The 7,055-nt window shown below is 37.6% G+C and overlaps 1 long non-coding RNA gene across 1 annotated transcript in view; it reads right to left on the reverse strand.

Annotated features, from left to right (window-relative positions):
- The window catches only part of LOC129148853 (uncharacterized), a 170,353-nt gene extending 164,017 nt beyond the window's left edge, over window positions 1-6,336 (reverse strand). The window contains exon 1 of the long non-coding RNA XR_008555843.1: window positions 6,272-6,336. This is a non-coding gene — a long non-coding RNA (uncharacterized LOC129148853). The remainder of the gene's footprint in view (window positions 1-6,271) is intronic.
- Between the last annotated feature and the right edge of the window lie 719 nt (window positions 6,337-7,055).

The following is a 7,055-nucleotide window of genomic DNA, read 5'->3' on the forward strand; positions in this document are numbered from 1 at the left end:
CGCCAGCCAGCCTGCTTTTCCCTTCTCCCCCAGCCCTGCCTCCGCTCCTCCCTTCTCCCCCGCCCCGCCTTCTCTGCCAGCCCACCTGCTTTCCTCCCTTCTACCCCGCCCCGCCTTCTCCGCCAGCCTGCCTGCTTTTCTCCCTTCTCCCCAGCCCCGCCTTCTCCGCCAGCCAGCCTGCTTTTCCCTTCTCCTCCAGCCCCGCCTCCGCTCCTCCCTTCTCCTCCCCCCAGCTTGCTTGCTTCTCTGCAGCTTTGCTCCCTTCTGCAGCTCTTGGCTTCTTTCTACGCTGTCTTGATATGCAAATTAGCTGCCATCTTTGTTGGGGTAATTTGCATAGTCATCCTGATTGGTTGGTGGGCGTGGCTTGGGTGTAGCGAATGTGCGGTCAATTTGCATATTTGTCTATTATTAGGTAGGATGCTCACCCAACTTTGCTAGTTCTGAACATCCTTCCAGACCCAGAATTTTACCAAACATTTAAAGAAAAATCAATACAAAGTCTTGATGGTCTCTTCCAGAAAATAATACTTTCCAACTAATCTATGAGACCATTATTACCCTAATACTCAAATGAGACAAAGATAATACAAAAAAAATTTAAAAACTATGGACCAATATAATTTATGGATATAAATGCAAAAATCCTCAATAAAATACTGGCGAAGCAAATCCAACAACATATAAAGGGGATTATACATCATGATCAGAGGAATGTATTTAAGAGATGCAATTTTTCTTCCTTTATTTATTTTTTATTGAATTAATTGGGGTAACATAGTTAATAAGATTATATAGGTTTCAGGCATAAAAGTATACAATACAGTATCTATATATTGTATTGTGTGATTACCACCCCAAGTCAATTCTCCTTCCATCACTATTTATCCCACCCTACCCCCTTTCTTCTGGCAGTCACCATACTCTTGTCTATGTCCATGGTTTTTCTTTTTTTTTTTTTTTGCTTAATCCCTTCACCCTTATTACCCAGCCCTCAACTCTCTCCCCTCTAACATTTGTCAATCTATTATCTGTACCCAGCTTGTATACCACTTTATTTCTTCTCTATTTCCTCACATGTAATTGGAAGTTGATGAAAATGTGTAGAATAAGTTAATAAATCATTGCTGATATCACTTAATCTTAGCAAGAAATATCTGTCCTCTCTATCTTTGCTTTCCCTGCAAATAGACCAATGCCATATAAAAAAGTGTTTATAAATATTTATGGAATAAACAAAAGAACACTTTTAGATATTGCATATTTGTTATGTGCCAGACACAATGTTTATTGTATTATTTCAACCCAATTCAATATCATCAAGAAGTCATTATTGCCACATTACAGTAGAAGAAACTAAGACACATAAAAGTTAAGCTAACATAGAGTTAATGTATTGTTGGAAAGAGATTCAGACCAGTTATGTATAACTACTTAGATGTATGGTGCTCATAGGAAACTCTACCAGGTGGCCTATACTGGTAAGCTTTCATGCACAAGTAGAGGAATGGGTGGGGAGAGTAGCATTCATATAGAAAGCTACTCAAAGAAAGTGTGAGGAAGTGATCCCAGTCCTCTAACACTAGATTTTTTGTCTTTTTCTTTTTCTTTTTTAAATAGCTGGTGGGTAAAAGTTAATGGTGGTTGTGGTCCCCTGATCTGTTTCTAGGGGTACTAAAAAGAATTCATACATGAAGCTACAGTGGGAGATTTAGTCCACACTAGAAACAGAACAAAACCCACAACTTTCAACCAATGAGTAAAAAAAGAAAAAGTGATCATAAAAATGTCCCACCCCAAAATCTAGAATTTTCAGTGGTGTTTTTGTGCTGACTGGACACACTGATTGACTTCTACTGCCAGTGATTTCTAGCATACCACAAGGGCATTCTTGAACCATGGACTTGAATGCTTCCACAACATTATTTCCTTTCAATATCTTATTTGAGAATTTCAGTACATAAAACTTTGTAAAACAAAGTGAGCCCTCACAAAAGCAGAGCAATTGAGTGCACCTGTGGTTAGCTGTACTCAATGACTATTGTTTTTACAATCACAATAACCTTCTGGTATTTTTTTCACTTGATCCTTTCATGGGTTTTGTATTGTAGGATGGCTGTATATTACATGAAATTTAATCAAGCATGTTTGTGTCATTAAAAGAAAATCCAAGAGCCTGCTTTGTTGGTGACCTTTGACCAACCTTGTCTTACTGTACAGGTATATAAAGAAGTAAAAAAAATATGTATGTCAGAAGCTAAGAAAAGTAGTTATGGGTGTTTCAGCTCTATTCTTTGCTGCTTGGACATCAAGCCCTAGTTCCTTTTCCATTGAAAATTAGGCAAGTCCCCTTCCAAATTATTTTTTATGTCTCTTTCACATAAATAAAAATTTAACCTGTGACTGTATTATATATACATGTGTGTTTCTGGATATAGATAGACCTATTCTTAACTAGTCTGTTTAATACCTTTTAACTTTAGTTGGAGATATCTGTAACTTAATTTTCAAGAGTTTATTCCCAAAGATAAATCTAGACTATTGTTTTCAGAGTCAATGGTACTGGATTAACAGAATACATTTCACAATGAGGATGAATCTCCTAGATTTCTACAGGGAGTTCTGGGAAGTTGTCCGAATTGTCCTCCTATGTCTCTACACCTGCTTCTGGAGTACACTAGGGTATTAGTCATGATTCCCCAGAGAAACAGAACCAATAAGATATACATGAGAAAGACAGACAGAGACAGAGAGATTTATCATAAGGAATTGGCTGTGTGCCTATGGAAGCTGAGAAGTCCCAGAGTCCACAAGCCGGAAACCCAGGGAAGCTAGTGGTGCAATTCCAAACTGGGTCTGAAAACCTGAGAACAAGGAGAATTGATGGTGTAAGTTCTAGGCCAAGGGTAGGAGAAGACCAATGTCCCAGCTTGAAAACAAGGAGAGAAAGCAAATTTCTTCTTACTCTGTCTTTTATTCTATTCAGGCCTCCAGTGATTGTATGAGGCTCACCCACACTGGGAGGGCAATCTGCTTTACTCAGACTACGATTCAAATGTTAATCTCATCCAGAAATGCCTCCACAGATAGGCCCAGAATAATCTTTGACCAAATTTTGGGCACTCCGTGTCCCAGTAAATTGACACATAAAAGTAACCATCATAATTATGGAGCTCCTGTCTCTGAAACTCAAGAAAATGTAAGAGCTAACGGAACACTGACCTATTTAGATCTTAGTCTTAGAGCAAAGGCTAAAGGCTGTGCATTCCTTGAGAAGGTATCTCTAGCACATAGCACAGTCCCTGGCACATAGTAGGTACCCAGTCAATGTTGATTTACTGGACTGTGTAAAGTTTAAGTGAGCATTTGTTTTAATTATGTTGTATTAACAAGGTAAGATTATGTATATCACCTTCTCTTATCTTTGTAGCTCTCCAAAAACCAGCATCTATAGCAAATGGATGAATTTCTATATGGAATTCTATACAAAAGGAACCCAAGATACCAGAAATCTATCAAATATTTGTTTTAGATGTAGCACCTATTTTGGTATGTTTAGGCAAAATAGGTTTCACATTGAGTCTTCAACAGATGTCTCTCTAAGCTACACATGACCTCCTGAATTTCCTGCTTGCCAATTTGCTTGTTAGTGTAATAGAAAGTCAATGTTATAGAACCATGTGGTTTTGTTTCCTTACTCTTCTCCCTTGGCAGGAAAACTCTCTCATTAGGGGTGATTTCAGAGATGCATAAAAACAACATTTTTACCCAGCTGTTTTCTGAGCTCTTACCAAGAAATAAAAGAATACAAATGAACACAGAACTGACATCGGGATGCAAGTTTACATCTATTATCTGAAACTGCTTTTCCCATAATCTCTAAAGAGCACTCATATTCACTATGCTAAAAAATGAATGCAAAAATGAGCCCTAGATTTATCTTGGCTCCAGACTAGATTTCTTGGCCTGTCAGAGGCAAATGAGTTATCTATAGAATGCCTTCCACCAAAGCTTTCTCAAGCATCAAGACTAAAAAGAGACCCCAAAGAACTGCAAAACATAGAGAAGCAATAAAAGTGGCCCAAACTGGACAAGTTAAATCTTCCAAATGCTGCCCCCCAGGAACTCTAAACTAGCTGTTGATTCTTTTACAGCCCAATTGGGAAGCCATGTGGTTAGTCAATCCCACAAAGGATTATATCATCAACGGCAGGGCTCATATTAACAAAATATATTTACTTGACATAAAAGTCATAAAATTTATTGGTAGAAAATAATGCAGCCTCTATATCTTTTATATGAGTGCAGGTATACATGCATTCACAGAAATACTCAACTCATAATTCCACAAATTATCATCATTTAGAAGGCAAGATTTCTTTAACTGACAAAATGGAAACTATCCTATACCTATGAATGTTCATCTTTCATGTTCAGCTTTCAAAAATACCTATTAGAAAAATGTGATTATTTTCCCAGTTCAGTTCTGGTCAGCTTTATATGGCTGAGAGGTTTAGAACACCTGACAAGACAATTAAGCAAAAAGCAGCGAAAATCAAAGAAAATAACAGGGAATTTTAAAGACTTGAATAAAAAAGCAACCTTTCTGGCACATTATGAAGCTGCCCAAATGCTTTCTCATAAGTTCAGTAGTATGTTGATTACCTAAGGACCATCCTCTGTCAGCTCCAATGGGAAGCTGCAATTTCAGAATGGTAAGGGAGAAGCTACTGTCAGTAAGCTACACTGTTTTTCAGCTAATTGCTCAGTTAAAAATTGTAAAAAATAAGACCAAAAAGTCTTGTTTGCGGACATCATAGAGAGTTAACATTAAACTAAAAATAATGGAATTCAACATGATAAAAATAACATATACTACTAAGCCTAAAGCAATAAATAGCAAGTTTAAAAACCTCAGACTTTAGGCATTTCCTTTTCTTCTGTTCTCTTCTCTCCTCTCATTTAATTTTACCAATTCCCAGGGCTTTAAAATCCATATGCAGATGATTCCCAACTTTAAATCTCAAACCTATTCCCCTTCCCTTGCAATCTAGATTTGTTTACCATTCTGCTTTCTTGGCATCTCAATTTTTATGTGTAATAGGAATCTTACAGTTAATATGTTTAAAATAAACAACTTCATTCCAAAACCTTTCCAATGCTGCTTCTCCCTAGATTTCCCAGTTTCAGTAATGTCACATCCACCAGATGATAGGAAAAGCCCAGGAGTCATCCTTGATTTTTCTCTTCACAGGAAATCCTACGAACTCTACTTTCAAACTGGATATCAAAGCTAACATTGCACCATATCTATAGCTACTATCCTAGTCTGCTGCAACAGCATTATTTTCCTAGACTCCTTAGATGTCCTTCTAACTAGTCTCCATATTCCAAACTACCCCCTGTTAGTCCAGTCTCCACATAAAAATTATAGTTCTAATGGACCATGGGCTTGTTCACCAGGAGACAATTATATCAACTAGCAGGTGACACTTGGTAGTATAGGAACTCACATCCATTATTGACCTATAACAGTCAAGCTACTGAACTTGATGTAGAATACAAGAGTTTAGCAAACTTAAAATTAATGTAAAACAAACAAACAAACAAAAAACACTAGTACCTTTGTTATCCTCCTTCACCAGTCTTCAATGGCTGTCTAGCATCATGGTCTTTCTACTTATGGCCTACTCTTCTGCATGGCTCTCAATGTTATGAGCTGCTAATTGTTAAGTATAAATCATATTAAACTGTTGTTGGGGACCTGAATGTGCCCACAGTGCAGCCATAGTCTGAAATGGTATCTGTGCTCATTTACTTGGGTGAACTCTCCTCCACCATATAATCAAATAACTTGTGTAAACAAGGCATATTTTGATAATGAATATTTCTGAGAAAATGGAATACTAAGTGAAAAAATTCAAAAGATTCAATTAAAATATTTAGCAGGTACATAAGTCTTGTGAAGTGTGGAGTTTGTCAGGGCCAGTTGGAAGAACACTAAAAATACATGAGTAAATTCAGAGGATCGTTATCAAATTTTAGTATACCTCAAAATCACCTGAAAGTCTTAATACAAAAATTTCTGGACCCCTCCCCGAGAGTTCTTAATTCAATTTATATGGGATAGCCCAAAATTTTGCATTTCTCACAAGTTCCAAGGTCATGCTGACTCTGCTGATTCTCAGAAATCCTCCTGCTCTATTCTACATGTCAAAAAGTGACTACCAGTGAAATGAATTGTCTTGACTTCATCTGAACTTAGCCTTACCTATCAGAGACTTCCTGCTGAGAGTTTAATTTGTGTTATACTTGTAGCCCCTCTGCACCTCAGGAAGTTCATAGCCAACAGAAGCAACAGTGGACTCTGAAAAGAGAAATTAAAATATGAATTCTGCAAATAGGAGACTTTGTGTCCCCAAAGACAGAATATCAAATTCACAGGGTGGCCTACTTCAGCCCCTTGTATCAGTGGCTTACCATGGATATTTATTCAACTGACCTAGGGTATAGGTATGTTTTAAATCTCTCCAGGTAATTTAAATGCACATCCATGATTGAGGACCAATATCATATGGTATGGTCTGATTTCCTAACCCTTTAAAACTTTTTTCACTTTTGGCCACATTACAATGTCACATTAGCACTACATACTATCTGAAATACACAGGAAACCATCTAAAGGCAGTGGTTATCAGACTGGGGCAATTTTTGCCCTCCCTCTCCCCCCAGGATATTTGGCAACATCCTGAGATATTTTTTATAACCTTGACTCAGAAGTGCTACTGGCATCTAGTGGGTGCAGACAAAACACTCCACAATGCGTAAGAGAATTTCCCACAACAAAGAATTACAGAGTCCAAAATATCAATACTGCCGACGCTGCGGAACCCTGGTCTAAGAATGGGCCAAGAGATCCCTGTTTCTCCTGGGAGGGTATGTTTTTAATGGTATGTAAAGAATCAGCAAACTCTAATAAAAGCAACCCTACATCTTTTGATTTATGGTGGTAAAAAAAAAAAGGGAAGAGAAGAAACTCAGATCAAGCCAAGTAA

Source organism: Eptesicus fuscus, chromosome 4 (assembly GCF_027574615.1).
Source record: "Eptesicus fuscus isolate TK198812 chromosome 4, DD_ASM_mEF_20220401, whole genome shotgun sequence".
NCBI lineage: Eukaryota > Metazoa > Chordata > Mammalia > Chiroptera > Vespertilionidae > Eptesicus > Eptesicus fuscus.